Raw genomic sequence first — 27136 nt, forward strand, 5'->3', positions numbered from 1 at the left:
CTATCTATTTCTTTTTGGGGAGGGGGTTGGGGGCTAGCCAGCAGAAGCCTGATACATGTACATACACATATACTTCTATATGTACGCCAAGGCTAAATGTACAAATTCCTGCACTACAGTCGAAGGCACCGCACTCTCATAATGTGGAAGAATCATTCAAACATTCCTGTATCCAGATCAAAATTAAGTGGATTGGAGCTTGGCTCAAGTAAGTTGTACACAAAATGTCATCCAAACACCTGCATTAGTGTTTTTATGATGTTTCTATCATACAGATATCTGTCTATTTTGATACATATAAACGTTTGTCATCGTTAATACTACTACAATGTACTTGTACTGATTTTGTAAATTTGCTGCGGTAAAATAAGGAGATCTATGTATCTAAGGATTTCTATCCTTGAAAATCACTTATGTTACAGTTGCATCGTTGTGTATTTGATTGATTTATTCGTTTATTTGAGTGGTGTTTTATGCCATACTCAAGAATATTTCACTTAAACAACGGCGACCAGCATTATGGTGGGAGGAAACCAGGCACAGCTCAGGGGAAACCCATGGTCATCCGCATGTTGCTGACAGATCTTCCCACGTACGGCTGTTGTGTATTTCAGGTATAAGTCTAGAGGATGAGTGAGCTCACACATAATCATTCTTTACTCTTTTATGTTTCCAGGTTTAGGTAATCTGATTTGAAAAGTATTTCTTTTGAAGATATAAGCTAAAGCTGTCAGGTTTTAAGAAGTTAAATGATAATAATTAGACTGGTGTGTATCCTCTGAAAGCACATAGTATCGTAATCATCATAATCATCGCGATGATGTACTTACTACTGATGCCTTGGATCTTTTATTTTTGTGTGTGTGTTTTTTATAGATGCTCCCATAGTGATACATAAACCTTACTTTTGTCAGTTCATACTTGATGTTTCTTATAAAAATATTTCTCACAAAGATGAAAGCTGCCTGGTTTGATTGAGTTAAAGGATAATAATTTTAACTGATGTAGCCTCCAAAAGCACATGCAATGTACTAATGATTAATATGAAGTCTCCTTCACATTTGTATCTTTTTTTTAAGATTTTCCCATAGTGTTACTTACATCTTACTTTTGGTAGCTCTGAGTTTTCTCACACTTCAGCACCTCAGACTGTCATAAATCATGGAGGCATTCAGCCCCAGTGTCCAATAATATCGACATGGCTGGTTGGGTGGGGGTGGTGTTGAGGGGGGGGGGGAGGGGAGAAAAAAAAAGCCCACTCTGCTCAAGTTTATCAGTGAAAAATGTGCTAGCTGACATCAGCCTGGAATGTCTTAATTATCGCAGTCCTAAGATTAGCCCCATTAAGGACCCCAAATGCTGGGTTGAAGTGTTCAGTTTGTTGAAAGTCTTGTGGGGTGGGGGAGAGGGGCCAGGGAAGATTTTCCTGACATCCAGAAACAGATGCTGTTAGAGTTTTCCTCATGTCATGTTACATTCAGTGTTTGACAGGGGTCGGTTAGGGTAGGCTTTACTCCTTCTGCTCCTGTATTGTGACCGGCCAGTGATCAAGGACCATACATATTGGGAAGTCTTTATGGTTCCATAAGACTGAATCCTTACATCATTGACTGGTGACTTGGCCTCAGGAGCACCTTTTCTTGTTGTGTAAACATCAGTGATTCCTTTCCCCACTGTTCTGGCCCAAGCTTGTTACCTCAGGACAGATGCTTTTCTCTGTCTGTCTCTCTCTCTCTTTCTTTTCTATCCTTTCTTCTATGCCCGGTCTCTGTTCTTGGAATCTGTTGTTATCCAGACTGTTTACTCAAAGCCAGGCTCTTGTTACTCTATTTGTACATACACTCAGTTCATTCAAGCTCCTGTGCATTGTCCCCTTAACAGTCCCTGTAGAAGAGGGCTGGCCACACATAGTTAGGAGTAGCTGGAGCATATGTTTGCACTGACCAGTGCCCTAGTCCCATGGCCATCAGAAAGGGTAAGGGACATTCCAAAGAAAGCCCTATATGTGTGGGGACTGTATAACCAGAAGCTGGCATCAGATTCTTCCAGTGTACCCCCCCCCCCCTCCCCTCCAAACCCCACCCCACCGAATGCCATGTAGCTGCTCTGCCAGTTACAAGCTACTGGATCTATTGAAAAACACTCTTGCAAACTGATATGTAAATGCTGTGTAATGCTCAGCTTGCAGATTTATTCAGGATTTCACGATAAAGTGTGATGTAGCATGCCTGAGGCTTCATTTTGGCTTTGGAATCGCGAGGGATCGAAAGTGTGAGCTAATCAGATTATAGCTAGTTGTATGTGGACTTCCCGCATGCATGGTCGTCATTCCACACAGGTGTAGGACAAAGGTGTGCTGCTATAATGAGTCTGCATCGTTCACTGTCCTACAAAAGCCATGTCAGGTAAGTACAGGTTATGATGATCACACTTTAAAAATTAATACATGTGTCTCTGATGTGTTGCTTTCAGTGGTATTTGGACTCAGAATGTAAGCGTACTTTCAGAATTTCAGTAGTTAACTTGCACTTTTACTGTTGGCTGCACTTGAGGGATTCATGAAATGTAACCTTTCCTGCACTCTGCATGTATATTAAGGTTATCCCATGGCCGAACATGTTAGTGTACAAATGAGCCTTCCACACATCTTTGTGTGTTGTAAAAATGGTGTTAAAGATAGGAATTCATTATCTCTGGAGCTGTTTATCTGACTGTTTATTAGTTGGGTCAACCAGTGGTCAATGACAAAAGATTGGGAACAACTATTGGGGGAAGAAAATTAAAAAAAAATGAAAAAAGAAATGCCTGTTTTATTCATTTCTGTAGTGATACATGATTAAAATGCTGAACATTTACTGTCATAAATTGTCAGTTGTAAGTTCTGTGAATCCTTTTATGAAGTCTTTCTGTGGCACAGCTGAATGCTGCTTTGTCTTAGGGTAGAGTACATTTGAATATTACTTTGTCTTGGAGTACTGTACAGCTGAAAATTATTTTGTCTTGGAGTACAGTACAGCTGAATATTGGTTTGTCTTGGAGTACTGTATAGATTGAAAAAGCCACATGGATCAAAGAAAAACGAAATAAATGTCCGATATACTTTCTGGATGTATTGTACAACTGAATATTGCTTTGTCTTGGAGTGCTGTACAGCTGAATATTGCTTTGTCTTGGAGTACTGTACAGCTGAAAATTATTTTGTCTTGGAATACAGTATAGCTGAATATTGGTTTGTCTTGGAGTACTGTATAGATTGAAAAAGCCACATGGATCAAAGAAAAACGAAATAAATGTCCGATATACTTTCTGGATGTATTGTACAACTGAATATTGCTTTGTCTTGGAGTGCTGTACAGCTGAACATTGCCTTGTCTAGGAGTACTGTACAGCTGAATATTGCTTTGTCTTGGAGTACTGTACAGCTGAAAATTATTTTGTCTTGGAGTACAGTACAGCTGAATATTGCTTTGTCTTGGAGTACTGTATAGATTGAAAAAGCCACATGGATCAAAGAAAAACGAAATAAATGTTCGATATACGTTCTGGATGTATTGTACAACTGAATATTGCTTTGTCTTGGAGTGCTGTACAGCTGAATATTGCTTTGTCTAGGAGTACAGTACAGCTGAATATTGCTTTGTTGTGGAGTACTGTATAGATTGAAAAAGCCACATGGATCAAACAAAAAGGAAATAAATGTGCGATGTACTTTCTGTAGCTCATTCAGCACTCATGAAATTTCTTCTGAATTCTGAAAGAATGAATTTGTATTATTGTAATATTTAGTGGGTTGTGTACTTTATACGAAAATTTCTATGTTTGACATTTTTGTCCCTTGGCTCCAATACCTACAAGTATCTCTTTACCATGTAAGTAAGAAACCAGTGGGTTAACAACCCCGACCCCATACCCCACCCCAACCCCCCAACCCCCGCATGACATATGCGGTATCACATGATCATTTTAGGATCCAGCATGGGAAGAACCTTATAAATTTGTTTTTTTAACCAGACCTTGCAAGGATGTTGTGTGTAATTCTAAACCCAAAAGCTCTTTCTTCCATTAAACCAGTAGCACTAATAACTACAAGATGCACAGTCCTGTACTGTACATGTACATGTAGTTATGAACAGTAAAATACTGTATGCTCACACTAACAGTCATTGTAATGTGAATGTAGTACAGGAGTCTTGATATTTGCAGACGTAATCATTATTATAAGTTAAAGTTATGTAAGAATTCTAAGCTTGCAATGTATACGTTGATCCAGAGTCTGCCCTTTTTCAACATGGGCAGAATTGTGAAGCCAACTGGTAAGTTACATGTACATATTGCCTAATTATTCCCTCTGGAGTTTTAGTGAGCTTTTAGCTACTCATATGAAGCATTTAATAACAGTGAGCTGTAGCTGTTAATATGAAGTTTTAGTGAGCTTAAATATAAGGTGTTCTTATGAAGTTTTAGTGAGCTTTTAGCTACTCGTATGAAGCTTTAGTGAGCTGTTAGCTGTTTATATGAAGTTTTAGTGAGCTTAAATATAAGGTGTTCTTATGAAGTTTTAGTGAGCTTTTAGCTACTCGTATGAAGCTTTAGTGAGCTGTTAGCTGTTTATATGAAGTTTTAGTGAGCTTAAATATAAGGTGTTCTTATGAAGTTTTACTGAGCTTTAAGCTGATAATATGAATCTTTAGTGAGCTGTAAGCTATTGATATGAAGTTTTAGTGAGCTTGAGCTGTTCATGTGAGGTTTTAGTCAGATGCTGTGAGCTTTTCTTACGAAGCTTTAATTGCTGCCCTTTGAGCTGTTCACAAGAAGAGTTTTGAGCTACATATCCCGGTTTTACATATATATATATATATATATATATATATATATATATATATATATATATATATATATATATATATATGTGTGTATATATATATATATATATATATATATATATATATATGTGTATATATATATATGTATGTATGTTGTGTGTATGTCAAGCCACGCAAATGCTTTGTGAATGAATCTATAAGGTAGCATTAGGTTCCATTGAGGCATTTTGGAATTCTGGGCAAGATCTAAGGGTGAGTGAGATTTTGACCTACATTTTGACCTGTATTTTGTTACACACATTCAAACAAACATTGGATCATATATCTTCCAGTGCTTCAACCAATTTATCTTGTAAGGTAAATACTTGTAAGTTGTCATTGTAGCATACCTGGTTTTCATCCAGATTGGAACATTTTGTACCATATGTGTTTGTTAGTGTAAGCGCTGTTAAAAGGGGCTGAGCGAAAACAGGGCATTGTAACTTTATCTACCTCTCTACCATCGACAGCTAGGATACAAGGCCCATACTCTAAGGAGTGATTTTTTTGACAGAAGTTAGCCTTGCGTTTCTTAGACATCGACTACACGTAGACTACACATAGACTAGCTATGCTGTGTAGCAAACAGACAATGATAGAAGTCATCACTGACTGCATTAGAAGTGTTGTGTGATTTGTCAAAACAACCGGATGAGCAATTCCATTTAGTTGACAGTGCATTGAATTTGCAGTGTGCGTAACTCAGGGAAGGTATGTAACACATGCTTTATGAGGGCTATTTAACCTCCGGTCTTTTTGTTTTTATAGAATTATGTTATTTTTATACATATTGAAATGCTGATTGCAGCATAACTGCATGATGTACTGGTATCTTAAGGTGAATACCGCATGAACCATTGCAGGGATATGGATATATCCTAAATAACCCAACATTTTGACCGCAAAAAGAGCATTTTTGGAGGCAAATTAATCTCATGAGATATTACTTTTAGTGCAAAATCTTGCATTTTCCAAATAGAATATCATCCTACCTTCCAAACAGCTCTCAAATGACCTTTCTAAAGTCAGTACAACTCCCATAATCTGGAAAAATGAGTAACTTTGTCATAAACATTCAGGGGTATGTGTATACTCTGTATGACCTCAAATTTCATCCACAACTGATTCAGAGACTTCTGTTGATATAGCAAAAACTGTTTTGGTTGCTTGTGCTGATATTCTATGGGAAAAATGGAAGTGTCAGCACATAAAGTAATATCACATTTATTTGCGTCTAAAGGTGCACTTTTTGGTTGGGGGAGGGGTGGGATTTGAGGTCATTTACCATACTCAAGAGAGCTGTGTACAAGCTGATTGGTGTATCCCCACTTCCATAATGTACCTGTCAGTGTAACATATGGACATGTTAGAGCACTGTGATCTACACAGTCTGGGTCTGTCAGTTATACCATAGGGCTCCTGGCTGTTATAGCTGTCAGGCTGGCTGGTGAGTCAGAGATTAGACCAGCCCTGACATCATGATGTAGTGGGGGAGAGATTAGGGAGAGGGACCAGTACCCCTTCTCCCCCTCCTTGCCTCACCCATACCAGCACCAGCCATCATTTTGTGAGATTGATATCTAGAAAGGGAAATCAGTGTTAATGATTTCTGGATCTGAAGTCTCCTCTAGAGAGCTATAAAACATATCACATCTTATCATGACATGAACTGACATATGGAAAGAGGCCAAGTCTACTATAGTGCGATCCTGTGACTATCTAGAAGGCTGTGTCCAGAGGTGTCGGCTGGTATGCCTGAATAGTGCAGATAAATACCAGAAATATGGTATCATACATTTACACGCATGTATTTAAATGTGAATATTTGTGAGTATCTGTTACTGTACATCAAGAGATATCTCCTTTTATTCTTAAATGGTACAGGACTTTTATTCTTCAAAAAGGAATCAATAATACATTTAAGCACATTATCGTACAAGCATATGTATTTTAATGTGGACATTTTTTGCACTATCCTTCAGGCTTTATCGATCGTCCACCCGTAAGATGGCAAAATGTTGCCAAAAAAAAAAAAAAAAAAAAAGCATGTTAGCCCCATTCACATGATGCGACATGTCACACTGACTGGCAGAACATGATCAATAAATGTGAACTGGCTTGCCATTGTAGTGGAAAGGTCTTGTGAAATTTTAAATTTGACTAGATGCATTCTGTGAGTCAATAATATATATATATATATATATATATATATATATATATATATATATATATTTATATATATATATATATAAACACAACATAAGACAAAATGTATAGAATTTGTCAGTGAGAATACAGCTATAGCAACATGCTACTTTGCATGTACTTCTGTACTGTAGTTTACATATTGAAATGTTTTAAATTTAATAGATTTAAATTTAAATTTAAATACAGATTTAAATGTTAAATACAGATTTAAAAGTTAAATACAGATGTATATGCATGTTTGTGCCTTATAACGTAGTAGAGTCATTCACTTCCGATCTAGTTTTCTCCGTAACACTGACCTCAGCCAAAAAATTTAAAAAATTACAAGTCTGTGACCAGATACATATACACTATGTCTTATTGCTATTCATACATTTACAAGTACATGTAAGTGGTGGGTTTTTACCTGTGAAAAGCAGCTTGGTGCATGTCGCTCTCTCTGTTGGCTGGTTGTTCAAATGCTTTTACATCTCTTACCTGTATGGACAAATCTCTTTAATAAAGGACCTAAGTGCAAGATGATTTCAACTTTTTGTGGCATGTCACATGCAGCTATTATTTGTAGTATTTTTTCACATTGCTGTGTGTTCATGGTTGTTGTGTTTTAATTGGTATCTTTACATGGAAGGTGCCAAGAAGATTTGATGTGCCGTTTGATACTACCCCTCATCATCAAACAGTTCAGCTTCCCTGACATGCTATTTTGCAGGCGTCAAATGGTTTTTAATTCTAGGCGATGTATGGAGGAATAAAGACATCATTAAGATGGTATTTTGTTACCAGGGGTGATTCGCCTTGGCAGTGTGAAAGCAGATTGACTGTTGAGTAATGTGGAAAGGCAAGGGTTGGCTGTTAACTGTTCTCTGGCTGGATGCCCACCCCCTGGGGAGACTATAGCCCTTGTGTCCAGATTCTTGTATTACTTAGCTGTACTAAGAGGTACCTCTTCTATCAATAAACTTTGCCATAACTTTGCCAGCAGGAATTCTGAAACTCTCCAACCAAAGCAGACTGCTCTCTCTGCTGGTGTTGAAATTTTAATGACCAGGAATGTTTCAGGATAGAGGCCTGACAGGAGTTGTTAAATTCCTGCTTCCAGAGGGGATATCAAGTGGCTATCTACAAACCCTTTCCAACAGCATTCTCATGGTGGTCAAAGAGTAGGAGAGTTCTGCTAATTTCACATGTGACATTTTGCTCAGAGCAAAGCTAATGAGCAGTGATGTGGTAGTACTAGATTGGCCAGCTGGCAGTTAGCTTTGTTCAACCCTGGTCACAGAGGACATTATAACAGGACATGTCCAGTGAACTACTGATAGGTTAGAATATAGAAAACACACTCAGCATACTTTCTGTGTGCTGGAAGCTTCTATCTGTTTAGTTAATCTCACAGAAACAAGTGCTTTCCTGCCATGTTCCTCTAGATGCTGTAGGGCTATGGCAAATAATAGTGGGTGTTCTTTGGAGCTAAAACAACACCAGTAGTAGTAAAAGTTATTAGGGGTTGCTTCTGATAGAGTATGAGATAAAACACTATTTATAAAGTCCAGCTACCAGTACGTTAGAGCTACATGTATTTGGTTTACACCCTTCTCTATGGTTTGACATCTTTGTACACATGTGAGCCATTTATTCTTACATAGCTATGCTGTTGCTGTTGATTAGTTACAGGTGGAAGTGTCAGATTTCTTTGTTTTTTTTTCAAGGTGTTGCCTCAGCACTTTCCCCATAAACTTCTCAAAACTTCAGAATATTTGAAGAAATACCTAAGGCTCTTCTGTTATTTTCATTCATGTACCTATGTTGGCAATTAGGTGTTTTCATTTTATACCTGTCTGCTGTCACTTTTTTTCAAAACGTCTATCATCCCTGTCATTTTAGATTTTCCTTAGCAGGCATTGAGCCTTTATACACTATTTTTCACCGTGTACAAATGTAATTATAAATTTTGCAAAGCACAACAAGCATGTGTAAAGTTTCCTTGCAGACACATCGCATTTCATGGTATTAAGGTAAAGGAAACAACAGGCTTTAAAGTTCCAATGCTAAGGAAGAGACCTCTGTTACTGGTGGCTGCCAAAAACATCTGTTCATATTTGTAAACAGTGCTGTGTGTATTGACCTAGTGTCATCCGGCTTCTTATCTAGCCCATATAATGTGGTGCCAAGAAGATTTGATGTGCCCTTTGATATTACCCCTCATCATCAAACAGTTCGACTTTCCTGACCAATGCTATTTTTGTCTGGCAGAACGATAACATTGGAGGCTTTGTGCATGAGAAGTGTATGTCTATTTGTAGCCAAATCTTTCCAAGAATATAAGTTTTTGCTGTCATATTTACATTAAAGGTTATCTGTGAGGTGTACCCTGTCCACATCTGGTAACCCAGCAGCCTGTCTGTATAGATTGAGGATGCATGGGTTTCGGGGTAGAGAGTAACAGTTCCTGTTGTTTAGTTTAAACCGCCCTGTGTGTGGTAAGGTGTATCTACCTGTGGTGAAAGCCACATCAATCAGCCCCAAAGGTTGTGGTAATGTGCAGAGCAGACAGCTAGGGTTTCCGTCTCCACATGGGAGCCTGGGTAGAGCTGGTGGGATAAAGAAAGAGCCAGGTAGAGTTTGGGATATGGTTGCAATCTGCAGCTTACTAGATCCCTGTCCCAGACTGCTAAACTTGCAGTAACATCTACCCATTAAAGCTGTAGCTTCTTCTCATGCAGGGGCTGAAGTGGTGAAACCTAGCCAGCACGAACCTGAAATGTTGATTCCCCTCTTCCTCCTGTGCTAAATTGACATTCTGTGATTATGTTGTGGTAAACACCCAATGTTCATCACCTCACCCACGCAGTAAAGAACTGCAGCTGTAGAATACTAATATTTCACTCAGGCAAGTGCAACTTCAGCAAACATTAGCAACTTCACTGTTTATTTGAGGGGTAATATTTTAAAGCTGGAGTGTTGACAGGGACAATATTTGTTGACATTATGCGTTCTTCATGAAGAAAAAGGCCAAAGAAGAGTAATATAGATAAGTCCAGAAACTGCTGAACTTCCACTTGATAAACATTTAAGATTGTTTAAGGATATTAAAGCCAGATAGATTATGAAGATGAAAGGCCTGAAATAAATTCATCAGGGATGCATAGCATGGCCGTATTGGATAATGTCCCTCTGTGAAAATCATGCACTTCCCTTTCCTAAACCTGACAGAATGTGCTAAAACTCTGCTTATGACAAGTTCATGAATGGCTCCTGAAATACGTCAAAAATAAAAGTGATGCACTTGCATATTAGGTTATTTATGAGCCATTTAAATAAGACTAAACAGGTCAAATTAAAATGAATATAATACAAAATTGTTTAGAGTATAGATTTATTTAAGGATTAAAAATGCATGTATGTTGGATGTACATGTGTAAGTGTTACTATTAAACTTAAACTGGCATCATTAAAACTAGAAGTGATTGTACAAATGATCATTGACACATAAGAGCATCTCAAAGCAAGAAGGCAAAATTTATTCAGCCAGAAGTGATGTTATCAAAACCGAAAGAGACATTATCTCCTTTGAACTGGAAGTGACATCCGATGACACCAGAACAGCTATTAAATCGTATACAAATTTGTCTCCAAAAACTGTAGGTTGCATTACATGATAATCCATGACTAGATGTACAGGGTGATGACATGACAATAACAAATGTTACAACTGTGCAAATCAGTCCATATATTCTCTCAAACTTCCAGCATGGCTTCTTGTAGTTATGTTTAATTTTTTATGTCAGTATGTGAATAGCATAATATGTATCAATACAAGTGCACAATTTAGCTCGACGTCTATAACCAATTACTTTTATGTGCCCTATTATGCGGTTATGGGATCTTATTTTATTTTGGTAAATGCAGTTTGTCCTAAATAATGGAAAATAAACTGTTCAGCTTTACACGGAGTTTTACTTTGATCACACATCTAGTACATCTTCAGTGTCACTCACATACAGTAAACATGCAGTAACAAGCACTTTAAGTACATATGGAGATAGTGAAATTTACTATGATAGACTTGAGGATGTTAATTGAGACTTGCTTTGATATACTTGGAGATGTTGAGATTTGCTTTGATACATGTGTGTCAAGTATATAAAATCTTTTATCTGGTATGTTTTTTTGCAATGACTATCCTTCACAGCTGTATTACAGTACTTTTTTTTTTAAATAGTTGTCTGTATTTATTTAAGATAATAGAAATGTGGTCTGAGAAATATTATATATACCACCAAGGACTTGTATATTTATGTCATAATATTTGTGCTTCTCCAAAGGCTAGAGTTTGGCAGACTCAAACTTGGTGTAGAGTGGGTACAATGTTTCCATATACTTATAACTTCTCACTCCACATTTATGTTAGAGAAGAATGTTTGTAGGCAAGATCGTGAAAGATGAAAGCAGCAGGATGCAGAGATTGAGGGATGGAAAAACCGTCAGAGTTTTGTTAGCATGTTTTACACCAGCTGCCATGTTGTGTTAATTTACTACCTGTGAGGTTAGCCGGGCTTGATGGTAAGGTATACGGGTTGCAGACCTCCTGGTGTGGTTCCCAGGAGCCTATAGGGTTTGACTCTCCTCCTCCTAGGTAAGCAAGGGAGAGATATATGGTTGAGGGTGGAATCTGGCCTCTGGGAAACTGACCTCTTCACCCAGGCCAAACAGATGTTCTTCTAGGGCTCTCCTTTTTACTCCTCGAATTCAAAGAGCACAGGACACTGATACTACTTCGGGGCACAGTTCTGACTCTGCATCAGAAAACCCCACACTGCCCCTCCTCAAATCCGAGAGTTCAGGCCATGGGGGATAAGCAGTGACAGTCAGCGGCTAAAGAACACTGCTACCTATGACCTCATCCCCTGGTATATAGTGTCTTATCAGAGTGAATCAGAGAGGCTCTGAGAAGTTTCACTGGTAAAGCTTGTGTATATTCCACATAAAGCAGGCTATGACTGTATGGTGAGGTGTACATGTGGAGTGAAGTGGAGTTCCTCACAGAGCGTGTGTTATTCTATAGTTGGGCTGGTTAGAGGATTTGGACATGGGTTCAACATCTGTCTAGATGCAGGTAAGATAGAGGCTCCTAAAGTACACTAATTGGCAAGTTCAGTTTCACAACATGGGCTAGTAAAGCTTTCTTCAGTAATGGCACAATCCTACATGTTTATGTTAGTCAAAGAATCATTTTTCTTTTTCATAGTACTGTTAAATTCTGTACATTTAAGCTTGTCATAAGAGTAATGTTTCGATTGGAATGTTGAAATTGTACTTTTTGTGAAGTCTTCTAGTATAGCTTTTGATGTAGTTTTGAAGTCTGATGTGTATAAATTAAGATACCTTTTTCTCCCCAAAATGTAAGTCTTGAATTACCAATAGTAATATAGAATGACTGTATATAACTGTTTACCCCAGGGGTACACAATATAGTTTACCTGTGATGTTGAGCTTCTGTTAGGTAATGTGCCACATATTAAATCCACTTTGGCGTAATTACTTTTTCTGGAGCACATATTCTTCATTTGGTTGCCATTGTTAACAAAAGACCAGTAACTTAGGCCATATCAGTACTTGTTCATTTTGGGTAATTGCCACACAGGGACCTGTGATCCATTACCTAGTGGCTTGATTACCCAATTCCCTAGGGAGACACATGGCTCCAGACTCTTTTGCTGATCACCCTAATTCGATGGCTCATGCTGGTATGTCCATCACCAGCTTTGTGACAGTGCGGCTGCTCAATTAGCACAGCCATGATAAGGCTGTTAGAGCTGGAAATCAGTCCGCTGTGCACTTCAGTTATGTGACAAAACAACTGGTCAATTAGCTCAGTAGCTCGCTAAACCAAAATTATCGTCTTCCAGCTTCAAGGGTTTGTTCTACATTGCAGATTCCAGGACTGTTTCTTGGACAGATCAAGATACTGCTGGTACTCATATGATGAAATATGTATACCTTCATCCAGAGTAGGGAAAACTCCTTTTGATCATCCAGCCATGAAGGTGTTCTCATCTTGCTTGACTGAACTGGGCTACAATTGTGCTGAACATAATTAGATTTCTTTCTTTTCAGAAGGTTCTTTTTGATTACTATTGCCAATAGTTCGCTTGAGCTTGTGGCTCTGTCGGAGTAGACTGTTTTGGGCTTTTTTGTCTGTATTGGTCTCGGAGAATCTATCTTCATTGGAGAAATTGAAGGGCCATTTCACAACCTCTTCATCTTAGATCTTGTGAAAACATAATATCTGTGTGGATCTTTGGTCTTAGATTTGAGACAGCCATCTGAAGTACCCATGAAAAAGCGCAGAGGAATACACTTTTTGTGCAATGCTTCATCAACGTTCACTATAGCATTTTCACCCTGTCTTTTAGCCAGAGAAAATCTGCCTGACTCGTGCCTTGATATTGTGAAGAGGCTTATCTGTTGTGAATAGTTCATTTGGGAAGCTGTGTGGACAAACTAGTTTGTTTGTAACTTGGTGTCAAGATAGCAGTCAGCCAAATCAAAACCTTGTTGGTTAGATTGGAATAAGACAGCCATCAAGAATAAGTTTGTGGTAGCATGATTGCAGTCAGCCAAGCTCAGATTTGTGTGAGGGTTGCACTCAACTGATGATAATTTTGTGTGAATAATATTGGAGCCAAGCATTGACAATTTTGTGTTATTAGGATTTCAAACAGCCAAGCACAGCCTTGAGTCCACCAGATTGCAACTTTGTGTTACAGCTACAACAGCCAACCCATAACTTTGTAACATAAATTGTAACCAGCCAGACCACAATTTTGTGGTTATAACAGTCTTACAGCCAACCAACCACAACTTTGTACTGCGATTACAGCTAGTTTGTTCACAACTTATTGTTCTGGAGTCCAGTGTATTCTGCCAATAACCAGGATCTGGTGAGAACTTTGTGACAGGAATCTGTTCAGGAAGAACTCAGTGTGATCAGAAGGTTTTGAGGCTGGATGGAGCCCTATTGCACAGCCTCTCTTGACCGCAAAGCTGTTTGGAATTCTTCCCTGTCTGCGAGGTGTAATCATTCATGGAAGCGGTATGTATAATAAGCACTGTTATCATTAGCATATTCATGCTTTAGTTGAACTGATACCTTTTTTTTTGCCCATATGCAATTCTCCTGGTGATGTATAGGCACAAAGAGAAGTACTTGTACAACCAAATGCTACTAGGCAATTATGGCATAAAACAGTTGTGTTCAAATACATATGACCTGTGGACATCCTGTAGATTGGTTTTATACAAATTAAGCCATTTTGCTGACAGCTGTTGTTCGGCAGAATAATCTGAGAAACACCAAGATGTAAATAATACACCACGTATAAACGATTAATATCCTTGTTTGAATTCTATTGAATATACATGTATGTGGATTGTACTTTCAATGGGTAATGCCTGAAGTATTACAGGCCTAATCTGTGTAGCCTTTTTTTTATGTCTGCCTTTGCTATGATAATCTCATGTTAAATTTACCAATCTGAATGTAACCTGGAACGTAATTAGAACTACACTGTACTTAGATTTGCCACTCTGTTGATAGTACCAAACTGGTAATGTAACATTGGCCTGTTAAATCTAGAAACAAGTACCAGTTTTTCCCTTTTAAGTTTCTATCCAAACTCAGTGGATATATTGATGTATTACACAATTACCAGAAAATTTTGAAAACTTTTATTAACACATATTTAGTTTAGGATGAAAGTGTGGCGGTGTAATAAAACTTCAGAAATGTGGTAAACCATGTGAGATAAGAAATAAATAGTAGCTGATATGTCTGTTGCTCGGTAGATTTAAACTTTTGTACTCGCATGCAAAGGCATATATTGTGTGATTGAGTTGACAAAAACCTTATGATGCAGCTAACTTTAGTCAAATAGTTTAGTCTGTATTATAGTGCGGATCTACGGCCAAAGACCATTATTCCAGTTATTTCAGTGTGGGATTTACCAAGACATCTGAGGCTGATAGACTTAATCAAAGTTTCATGACAGTAGAGAGGAAATGATGATAATGTGTCTGGGTATGTGTGGTCTCCGCCTATCTGTGATTGGCCATCTCAAGCCAAGGCCTATAATCCAATCACTGTTACAAAAAGGAAATGACTGGAAAGGCTTATCATCAGATTTGGGGCTTAACACTGACTGACATCCTCACAGAGATAGAAGTATACATGAGTAGAGGAAATGGCTGTGTCTTGGCAAAGTACTTTTGATAAAACTTGGTGAATCAAAGCCAGAGAATTCTTATTATGAAAAGTAATGTTTCAAATTGTTTTGCTGAAGATTGTTTTTTGGAATTGTTCAGTTTGCCAAAAACTGTTTGATGGCTGCATGGTGTTATGTACTGCCACACCTTGATAATGCATTATTATACTAATAGAAGGTAGTGAAATTTTAGATAATTCAGGCACAAAAAGAAAAAAAACAACAACAGAGATTGACGTGACATATATGAGTGGTATTTAAAGACATATTCTGGCCAGAGTAATATTCCTCAATGGTTTGTTCACTGATAAGCTTGTTTTCTGTTAGTAATCTGTTCCTTTCAGTTCCTATGTTTGTTTATCAGTTATGCGTTTTCCAAGTTTGTGAGTATAGTTTGTTGATTTGTAGTAGCAGAAACACTCAGGCAAAATACATTACTCTGGTAATTAAAGATTCCAATGTTTCATACAACACATACTTCAGACTCTTTGAAACTGTTACTCTCAAGATTTATCTGTTGATAGCCTTATGCCTTTTGTATGTAGACAGATAGAGGTATGTTATCTCAGAGTTTAGGTACATGTGAAATGTATAGCCATTCTTTGACTGATCCTAGTTTCCTTGGAGCTTAATTCTTTGCACAGTACATCATCTGGCATGCTACATGGTTAGAAAACGTTCTTTCGGTACTGAAGATAACTAGCTGCAGCAAGTTGCAAAGAAATTGCAAGAAAGCAATTTACTGTGGAATTACCAAGTTTTTGTTTACCTTGTGCTGTCAGCAAGCCAGTGTAAAACAGCACTCTTGTCACTCCTACACTTGTATGCGTTTCTTAAAGCTTAGCCCTGTGCTTGACTCAGCGTGGTATCTAGCACAATCCAAAATAACTTGTTTTCCACACCAGGTACTTACACAAGTTTTTCATAAGAGCTTACGTATCAAAGTTGTTGACAGCAGTATATTTCCATGACTGTATTGGAAAAAATTTCCCTTTGTTTTTATCATGTTTGTCACATTTTTGGTTGTTAAAAGTGTTTTTTTTTTTTTTGGCTGAAGCATGAAGTATATCTGGGACTAAAATAACATATGCCACAGTTGGCATTACAAATTGTGTGATACAGCCTTTTGTAGTGGTCTCTCCAGCCGTTTACTATTGCTGACAGGAAATCTCGAGAAATCTCAGGGAGATGTTGCCTATCCCTGTTATGACCCCAGAGTATATACATGCAATTTTATTTTGCCTTGGTTAATTTTTGTTTTAAATTAATATCCACAAACACACCAGCAGGAGAGTCTTTGTACCTTTATGCACGCCATTTCAATGATGTGTACATGTATACCACACTCCTATCTGGCTTCCCACTTGCATATCATGACACAGAGACATGAGTGTTCCTGTATGAATTATGTCCCCTTCTTAGCTTTATAATTCCTGGCTCTCAAGATATGATCATACCACATAGGCTTGTACGTGGCTAAAGCACTCCTGATCAGGAAATGTCTATTGACATAGCTGTCTGGAATCTGACCCTCATTGGTTTGGCTGTGTATTTTAGTTGGGAAGTTTTTCAGTGATTTATACTGGAAACTCCATCATAGGAGTGAACAACTCCCCAAACAACAATCAAACTGGTAAAAGAGGCACAGAAGCTTCATTTGCATTAGCTCACAAAGTGTTTTTAATCGGGATAGTGTAAGAACTCTCTTTGTCAATTAAGATGGGTGACTCAAGGCAGTATGGTTTCCTCCACCCACAAACTTGACCAGGAACAGTCATGTAGGGTGGTGAAAAATTCCTTGAACACCAATCAGGGTAGTAAAAGAAATACAGGAGTTTCAGGTACTTGATCTGTATTATGTATTTAGCTGTCAAGGCACATGTACTTCTAATGTGCTCAGTTAGGGAGGCCTTGTTTGACGTCCTCTACCTAAGTTTTATGTATCCTTACCCTGTCTACTGTTGGATTACTGGAGCACCGACTTTAGACTAGTGTGATCTTGGGTCTTTGACAGACAAGGTGGTAACAGACATACAACAAATGTATATATATACACATGTATATATATCTACTGGGTGGTACATGTATATTTGTTTGTTTATTCCACTCTCTAACTGAGAAGGCCATCTGCCTATAACATACATGTACATGCTTGGGGTTTGTACCATATTAGCTCTGGTCTGCCCTGGTGTATGTGATAAACCATATCATTACTAACAGGGTACTGTGTGAATAAGGCCACTTTTAATTACACATTGTGTGTAAATGACTGTGGCTCTACTGTACATGGATCAGGGGGCCTCCGTGGCTCAATTGGTTAGTGCATGAGTGCAGCGTAATGACCCAGGAGTCTCTCGCCAATGCGGTCGCTGTGAGTCAAGTCCAGTTCATGCTGGCTTCCTTTCCTTCTGTATGTGGGAAGGTCTGACAGCAACCTGCGGATGGGTCATGGGTTTCCCCCGGGCTCTGGCCGATTTCCTCCCACCATGATGCTGACCTCTGTTGTATAAGTGAAATATTTTTGAGTACGGTGTAAAACACCAATCAAATAAATAAATAAATAAATAAATAAATACATGGATTAGATACATGTAGCTATCAGAATCAGGCTGGTCAATGACCACCATTACCCAGATACTGGCTTGTAAACTCCTATATACCGTACCTATAATAGATCCCATTCTAAAAGCCTCACCCTCACCGACACTCCATCAGCTCAGTCTGTTATCCACACATCCACAGAACTAATTTTCACCCCTATATCTCCTGGAATCAAAAGATTTATACTGATCTGTCTTGGTTGTCTATTTTACTACTTCTCAGCACTGATACCATTCTTGTAACTTTGATTACTGTGCCTGCTCAAATTCTGAATTTAGAAGTTCACATGGCACCAGTTTGTGAGGAGCTGCCTTATTTGTTTTATTGGTACCCAACAACTGGGTGTATTCATGGAGATTTCATGTGATTTGTCCCAGAAAGATATCTTTGCTCTTGGAAAACATCCTGAGTCATCCTGGATATAATTTTCCTTTTTCCAATTCAGATTTAAATTTCTATGATGTATTTTAACATCATATAACAGTCCTACACTGGATGTAAAAGGGGTTAAACGAAAGAAACAGGCCTAAAGATGTAGTGTTACCCCCAGTAGCCACACCCGATCCTCCCAGACCAATCACTGCAATCAAACGTACCACTGTATATCTTGGAAATACAGCTGAATAAATAAATACATAAATTAAGCAGTTGGAAAACCAGTGTATTAATCCTACTGGTTTTTCCCACAAACACAATGAAAAACCTAATAAAAGTCTTATCTTTCATTGGACTGATTTGTTTTTGTTTTCTCTATTTTTTCTCCTGAAATTTCTTCCATGACTAAGTAAGCAATATTATGGAGTTTTGTTGATCTTAAAAATGTGTTTTCAGGTTGTTGTTTTTTTTTTAACTTAGGATGACACCCCTAAGAGATAAATATAAATTTCAGTACAAAAAGTAATGTTTTATGACTTTTGTTTGCCACTGTAAATGCATTTTTGAGTGGATTCTTTAGGGCACGTAGAGTAATTTTGGTTACCGTTTGATAACAAGTCAACAAATGACATGTCTGGGTCATTCTACATAACTGCCAGAATTTGCACTTGTTTTATTGCCTGTAACCCAGGACAAATTAAAGTCAGATTTATAATGAAAACGCACGAAGAACGCATCATATTATTTCCATTTTGGATGCATCTGTTGTCTGAGCAAGACTATGTGGGTTACTGTGCCTTAGAGGATTAAACTGTCTGTCATTTTCCCATCCCAATCACTCTATCAAAAAATTTTAACTGAAGAGAGAGAGAGAAAAAAAATTCTGCAAGAAATCTTGATTAATGCTCCAGAGAATAATATTCTGTCATGAATACTGAGTCATTGGGCCATTAAATAATAGTGTGAGTCGGTTTCACTGGATTCTGCTCGTGGCAGTGTTTGATATCATTGGTCTAAATTCCTTTAACGTAAGCTCAAATACATCCTGCTTAAACCCATCTTACTGTTAGCATTTTTTTGTTGTTTTTTTTTTTGGGGACACCTATATTTTTTGCGAGTTATTCGGCATAGTAAGCTGTCGCTAATAGCCTATTATAGGAGAGCTTTGTAGTATTTGGAGCCTGTAGTCCCCACTTTGTCTTCATCTAAAGGTTGTTTGAATTGTGGTAGAACCTCTAAACCCAGGTAAACACTGTGGATAGCCTGTTATGCAGGTAAAGTGGTAAGGGTAGGTAAAATGGGATGACCTTAATCAGGCTTAAGCTTGTGGCTCTTGAAACTCTCATTGGCTTGTCAGAAGGAGGCATGTGGCTTGTATGTATACAGGATGACTTAAATATTATACTATGCATCAGTGTAAAACTTTTGATGTTGTGAGTACTTAAACTAGAGGTTCTGTATACTTGTGTATGTATAATAATACAAGTTAGTACTGGGTTGTATAATACTACTACTACAAATAATAATGGCTTTATTTCAAGAGGGTAAAATAAAATGCGTATACTCAGTCAAAACTGGGTTGATCTACCCTGAGGCCCTCAGACACACACAATTTGAAACAATATGTTACATTTACATATGCCTTTGAAAACATTATAATTTAGATTGTGTAAACCACTTGCAGTAAGATTTTGAAAACAATATAGATATAGATATACAGTGGCAAATTAAATCAACACAAAGTACTTAAACAGTGAAACAATAATAAAACCAAGTGTGAATTTTACCACCATAACTATCCCAACCAATGGAAGAGATAGGTTAGTGAGAGACAGTAGATTACTGACCCCTGCCTATCCCCTCCAGAAGGTGGAACCTCATGATACACATGTTCAAACCACAGAACAAGTGAGTGGGTGATGAAGCTGGTGCACCTAAGTGCACAGAGCATGTAGAAGAGCCTTTAGTTTGATCTGTATTTCATACTTTAAAATAGAATTTAGTTCATTCTTTCACTTAAAATGGTTTGTTTTTTGTGTTTTGTGTTTTGTGTGTGTGTGTGTGTGTTTAAAATGGTTTGTTTTTTGTGTTTTTTTTTGTGTGTGTGTTTTTGTGTGTGTGTGTGTGTGTGTGTGTGTGTGTGTGTGTGTGTTTTTTTTTTGATTTTGCATTTTAAAGTACTCAACTTTTTTTTTCCTGTTTGAATTTGGATGTTGTCATTCTCGTGTGAAAATCAGGACCAGGACACTGCGTCCTGGTACTAACATCTTCTTGTCACTTTATGCAAATGTGATCTAAGGCCACAATACAATGCTGAAGCCACAATGAGTGACTAAGTTGAATATATACTTGTATTGCATAACATAACTACTTAGGGTAATAGTGTTAGTAGTATTATACAATCCAGTACTAACTTGTATTATTATACAGGTACATGTATACAGAACGTCTAGTTTATATACCCCAGGGCTATATGTGAAAAAGCATTGTGTTACATGATGTCTATATGCTTGTAACTCCCATTGCAGCTGGGAATTATGAGCGGTATTTTGTATTTGAAGATATTTAACACCAACATTTTCTGAGTGGTAGATAAACGTTTATGTGATTGAAATCACTAAGGTGTACCAGGTTAACACACCAGGGACTTGGTAGAGAGAGGCTCTGGGGGCGTGCCATGAACACAAAGAGATCCTAGGCTAAGAAGATTGTAACTGCTATGGCGACACATGTTAAAAGGCATATTTTGCCATGGTAGTTACAGTCAACTTTGGCTACAGTTGTGTTGTGCAGGAGGCCCCTGGTAAAAGAGACAACTCTTTCCAGCTAGCTCTGGACTCTGCCTTGTTTCTGTCACCCTTGAACCTGACCACTGCTTGAGTGGGTCATGAAATATAAATATAAAAAGCAACAACATCTGTAGCTGAAAATGAATACTGGTTATTTTTGTGGTTAACATCCCTAGCAGTGTTATCTCTATTTAAAACTATGTCCTCAGCGTTCCAGAATTCTGCGCACCTAAAAAGTACGCTGTGGCTTTTACTGCATGTATTTGCATACCTGTGGACACATATTTATAATATTTAGTCTGGAGAATTAGCGACAGTCTTAGTAAATTGTTTATTTATAATCCAGGAAAAAAAGGTGAATATAAAGTTTATATGGATTGTGCAGGTGTGTGTGTGTAATGAGAATGGAAAAATATGTATACAATTAAGGGTGGAGTTGGATAACCATGCAAGGCAGTTCATATTGTGTGCTGAGTGGAGATGGGTGCAATGAGTGTAAAACAAAGGCCTAAGGTCAGGGGGTTGGGGATAAAACAGGCTGTATTGATGCAGTATGTGTGTTGAAGAGGTTAATACAGGCAGACTCGGGGGAAAGGAGAGGGGGGAGGTGGGATTAGTCATCCTGGGTCCAGGCATCAGCTCATGCACTTTCAAATCCTCCCTCTATTTAGTATGCATGGCAGAAATACAGGGTAAAAAAACTCTGCCAACTGTCAGAGTAGAAAATGAATGAGTTTTTTATTTACTGGTGTGATAGGAAAGCTATTAGTGAGTAAGCTGAACAAAGTTTGAGGTCAGTGAAGGAGGGGGGACATAGCTGCATTAAGATCTGGGTCAGCTGGCTGGGTTATTTATGTGTTGCCCACCTGATTGCTAACTAAGACATATACATGTATCTATATAAACAAGTACATGTACTCAACCATTTGTGTGCTGTTAGACCTTTAATTAGAGGTCCGCTTCGGGAGCGGTAGATCCAGGGTCAATCCTAGGTCGAGTCACACCTAAGACCTTCAAAAGAGCAACTTCCTCGCTTACAGCATGAAGCGGATAGTGCAACGACTGGCTGACCCGTACCAGTATAATGACTCAAGTGGGGCGGCTTACTTGCCTTCTGTAAGGCATCTCAGTGAAGCAGCGCTAAATAAAAGAGCGGTGGAAATCCGTCCTGCAACAAGGAGGCACATTACATGCACTCTAAGGACTCCTTCGTCGTCATATAACTGAAAAATTGTTAAGTACGACGTTAAACCCCAAGCACTCACTCACTCACTCACTCAATTTAATTAGAGAATGTTCATAAAAATCTTGCGGCTTTATGTCCTTTTGGTGACTTGATGTGTTTGTATTGGATAGTAAAATTTTTTCTCAGTGTACCGATGGTTATAATAGGCCAGAGCTACATGTACTTTAAGTCTTCAACCTTATCGCATGTTTGCAAGATGTTTATTAAAGTGCCAAAAATTGACTAACCCAACCACAGTAGTATTGTATCTAAAATCAGTTTAAAAAGGTGCATAAATCTCATTGAGAGTTGCTCGTTTATCTGCAAAATTATTTAGGATTTAGGGAAGTGAGTATTTTTTTATTAAGATGATGTATATAGGTTGAGATAGTCTGAATTGTCAAGTCACCTGCAGGCAATGCTTCGCCTAACTCCACTGCCCCATCACCCCTATCCAAGTTAAATGAGGCAAGCCCCAGCTATTGTTGTTTCTAAGGTGGATGGGTGCAAAACCTTCAGCTGAGGTGAGATGTGAGGCGTAGCAGTTGACAGTGTACAGCCAGTGCTCTATATGGCCTTGTGACAGGGCCAGGTTGATCGTCCTGTCAGTGACCAGACCTTGACGAGGCCTTACCTTGACTCTCTCACCTGTTGTAGCTGCCCCAGGTCAGGGGGAAGGTCCTTAGATCAGACTGGCCATGAAGTACATGTAGAAGCCAACTCTTATGAGTCAACATGCAAACTGCTGGAGCTGATCACTTCAGGGTTTACATGGTAGCATGTAAGCTGTGATGATGAGCTGATAAACTTCTGTGTCAAGAGGGACAGACAGGTGTGCCTGAGGGTTTTCCCCTGGCCGGCCAGCCAGCCAGCCAGCCAGCCAGTGAAGGAGCCAGGTTTTATAGATATGGGACAGTGTTAGCCAGGTGTGATGTGTTACTACATGTCAAGCTCGGACTGACTGGGTATTCCAGGACGCTTGACCTCTGGGTGTATCGTGGTGGATGTCATTGCTTCAGTCCCTGAGACACACATGTGGTGAAGAAGGGCAGCTGCAAATACGACAGGTGGTAACTCTGTCTTACCTGAGGTTGAAAAATCATTAACCTGGCAAAAGTTGTGTATTCCATGAGACACACCTATAGTGTTGTTGAGTCACTGAGAATCATTACATGACAGGATATGTTGCCTTATGTAAGGTATAATAGACCTGTGTGGTGATAGAAGTTTTGTTACTGCTTTCCTAAGTCCCAATGTGCTGACATATATTAAGTACTGTGAAGGAAGCCAAGGGAGTATTGGACAGGACATGGCGACCCCACCGGTCAAACGTAACCCACCTAAAAGGTATTTACTCCACATACTCCATGTATTAACTAAACTTTGTTTCCTTTTCTGATGGGATGTATCATATGAATGAAAGTGTCTGAAGTATTAAATAAATTTGAACTATTGAATCACCCATCAATTTTTGTGAATGTGTGAACTGCCTCCTATTAAGTTAACATGTATATGTATATACAATGAAAGTCCCAAAACACAGCATACCTGCATATGTACTATAAATAAATGAATAAATAAATAAATATATATATATATATATATGTATATATATATATATATATATTTATATATGAATATATATGAATTTTTTTCTTACAGTTGTAAGCTTTGTATCTCTCAAAGAAGGAATGGGTAATATATATGTCTTCCAAAGTAATGTTTTAAGTACTGTAGCTCTGTACCTACAGTTCTCCGACAGCATAAAGTTTTCTATTATATTGTTTTGTTAGTAAGGTAAGGGGTTTGTGAAGGATAAAATAATGAGTTACAAGATAGATGTTATTATTATTATTATGTAATGGGACATGTATGTGTAACAGTACATGTATGTTTGTAACCTTCTCTTATAATGAATCATGGTGAGCATTTAAACTGTTCGCAGTCCATCATTTTCTCCACCAATATGGTGCACTGGTACGTCATAAATAAGCATTTTAAGTTACCATTTATTGAATTATGTATGTTGTTAATTACTTCATAATCTAATTGTGAAGCGAAAAACGGATCATGCACTAAGGTTGAAAATGGCTGTATAGGTGTTTCAAACTGAAAATGAGTAAGAAGATGAAGTATTACAAACCGTCTGCCCACAGGCTGTTTTTCAGAATTACACCATATTAAAGTGATGTGCACGATATACATGTAGCTTTCTATTCACTAATGGCCAAAGGCGCATTTAATTTAAATAAGTTTAAAAATAATCTGAAAATATATATCATGTATGCAGTTTTCTCATAAGAGAAACATTTAATGCTACACTTACCAAACAGGTACAGTATTAAAGGAAGTTAAAAAATGAGTTTACTACAAAGTAAAACAGTATACAATGGTATAACCATATACTGTTGAACCAGGTTAATGCCTCCAGCGTAGCAGAATGCAGCTGCAGCTTTTACTCCACAAATTTCTTTTATACGTTGATATCCATTTTAATTGAGTTCATAACACATCATGTTAAGAGATGTTATTTGTTTATTAAAAAATCACTGATGTTATCATGTAAACTGTTTGTCTGTTTTTATGACATTGATACTGCAAATTAAAATTACACCACCAACACCACCCCCCCCCCTCAAAAAAAAACGAGAGAATTTGCAATAGTTGTGACATATACCAACAAATTGACCCATGCAATAAGATACCAGTAAGAGATTATTTAGTTTTGTCAATTATAATGATCTAATCATGACCTTCTTCTCCCACCTGCAACTTCTCTGTGTCAACTTGTCACACACCAGACATATGAATTAATTTAGGACACTCTAGGCTGCAGGTCCATCCCTTTATTTCTTGTTTCCAGCCAGATGTGGGAAGGTCTTGCAGCAACTTGCGAATGGTCGTGGGCTTCCATGAGCCCGGTTTCCTTCCACTATAATGCTGGCCATGGTTGTATAAGTGAAAAATTCTTGAGTATGGTGCAAAACACCAATCAAACAAATAAATTTAACACCTTGCTTCAACAAGCACAGGGTATCATGTTGTCTTGCACTCAGGTCACATGTTAAAAGATAGGATGCAGAGGGACAGAACAGACGACTTGTAGAGCTGCTTAGTCACAGTTTAAAAACAATCAAGAAAGACAGATATCTTCATGCGCACCCAATTTCTAGGGGTTTTTTTCAATTTTTTTTTTTTTAATCATTCGCTCGAGGATAAAGTTTGAATCAACACAGAAGCAGGAGCTCGATGTACATGTAGTTTAGTGAGCAAAGGTGCTCAGCTCCCAACCACAAGGCACATGAATTGCAGTTCAGTCTAAGCCTTGGGCAGAGAATTTGTAGAATATCTCCGCTCCTGGTTTTTGTACTGGCCTTGGAGACATTAAGTGGTTGCTAGCATTTATGTGACTGTTTTTGCAATGCAACAACGTTGAAGAACACTCATTCTCCACCTGTATGTTGTGGCAGTCTGCACATTTCATAGGGAAGCTCTTACCAATGCAGTTGCTATGAGTTCAAGTCCAGCTTATGCTAGCTTCCTCTCCAGCCATATTAGGCAAGGCCCCTCAGCATCCTATGGATGGTTATGGGTTTCTTCCTGACTTCGCCGTCGTAATGTTCTTGAGTATGACATAAAACACCAGTCAAATAAATAAATAAACGAATCCTAGGGAAGATCTTGAATCACTTCCCAAAGGTTTGCTTTCCTCCTCTCATAAAACTAGGGACCATTATATGTGAAAAAGTCAGGAGTAGAGCATTAAATAAAAATCATACAATCTTCAGGAAGAATGTTGTCAATTATACAAGTGTTGCTTCCTGTGTACGTGTCTGTATGTTGTGGATGCATGCACTCCAGTTCTCCAACAATATTAGAGACTTTATTTTAATTAAGGACTGGCTTTCAGTTTATATGGATAAAACTGTAAAAGAGTCTTAAGACATGCATACATACACTTGTTTTACACACATACCGGGCTGTGTTGGTATCATCATTGACTTGCCAAACCTAAAAAGTTCTGTTCTAAGGTAATGTCGTTCTGTGATTTATAAGAAATGTGCTTGTGTTTCACAATAGGAATGCACGTTTATTTTACCCATAATAGTCCATGCGTTGTCAACTGATATGGAATTATCTAGGCTCATTGAGTGTATCAAATGTTGTTAAGACCACTTTACCTGGAACTCACGAGGATAGGTAGAATTGATGAAGTGGAATATCGCTCTTTTGTCGTGCTGCCAAGGAATCCAATTACTGTCCCCATGCAGTCCAAAGACCCGAAAAGTTGGCAGCTGTTTACCTTGATCCCTAACTCCCTTTGTACGCTTAGCCCAGTCTCTTGAACGTTGACCCTATTAAAATACTAAAGCCCCTTGTTAAAAACACTGGGGAAAAATCATGTCCTTCTGGCATTTGGAGGACCTTTTTATAATTCAAACTGGTACAGCTTAAATGTTGTCATTGTTGTATGAAAGCTAACTGCAAAGTGACAGCGGAACAGATTTTAATCAACTTATCATTTCCTATCAAAAGAAAAGAATGTATTCTGCGGTTAGTGAGTCATGCTACTACTTTTAACTTCTACTAGAAAAAATATCTGATAACGGATGACAGATTTTTGTTACTTTTGTCAGTTATTGACACACGACTTTTGCTCCTTTTTGTTAGTAGAGGGACATGCGTCAGAAGTTTTTGCGGTAGTGGTACTTGATCCCAGTTTGTTTATATACCTTTCTTACTTCACACAATCAAGTAGTTGTTCTCTATCAACATATGGTGTCATGATGCTCTAACTAAGTACAGAATGTGTTC

General features: G+C 38.1%; 1 protein-coding gene across 1 annotated transcript in view; it reads left to right on the forward strand.

The window, feature by feature from the left end:
- Window positions 1–27136, forward strand: part of LOC135474015 (kelch-like protein 5) — a 66510-nt gene that overhangs the window by 6746 nt on the left and 32628 nt on the right.

The sequence above is a fragment of the Liolophura sinensis genome, chromosome 8 (genome assembly GCF_032854445.1).
Source record: "Liolophura sinensis isolate JHLJ2023 chromosome 8, CUHK_Ljap_v2, whole genome shotgun sequence".
Classification (NCBI taxonomy): Eukaryota; Metazoa; Mollusca; class Polyplacophora; order Chitonida; family Chitonidae; genus Liolophura; species Liolophura sinensis.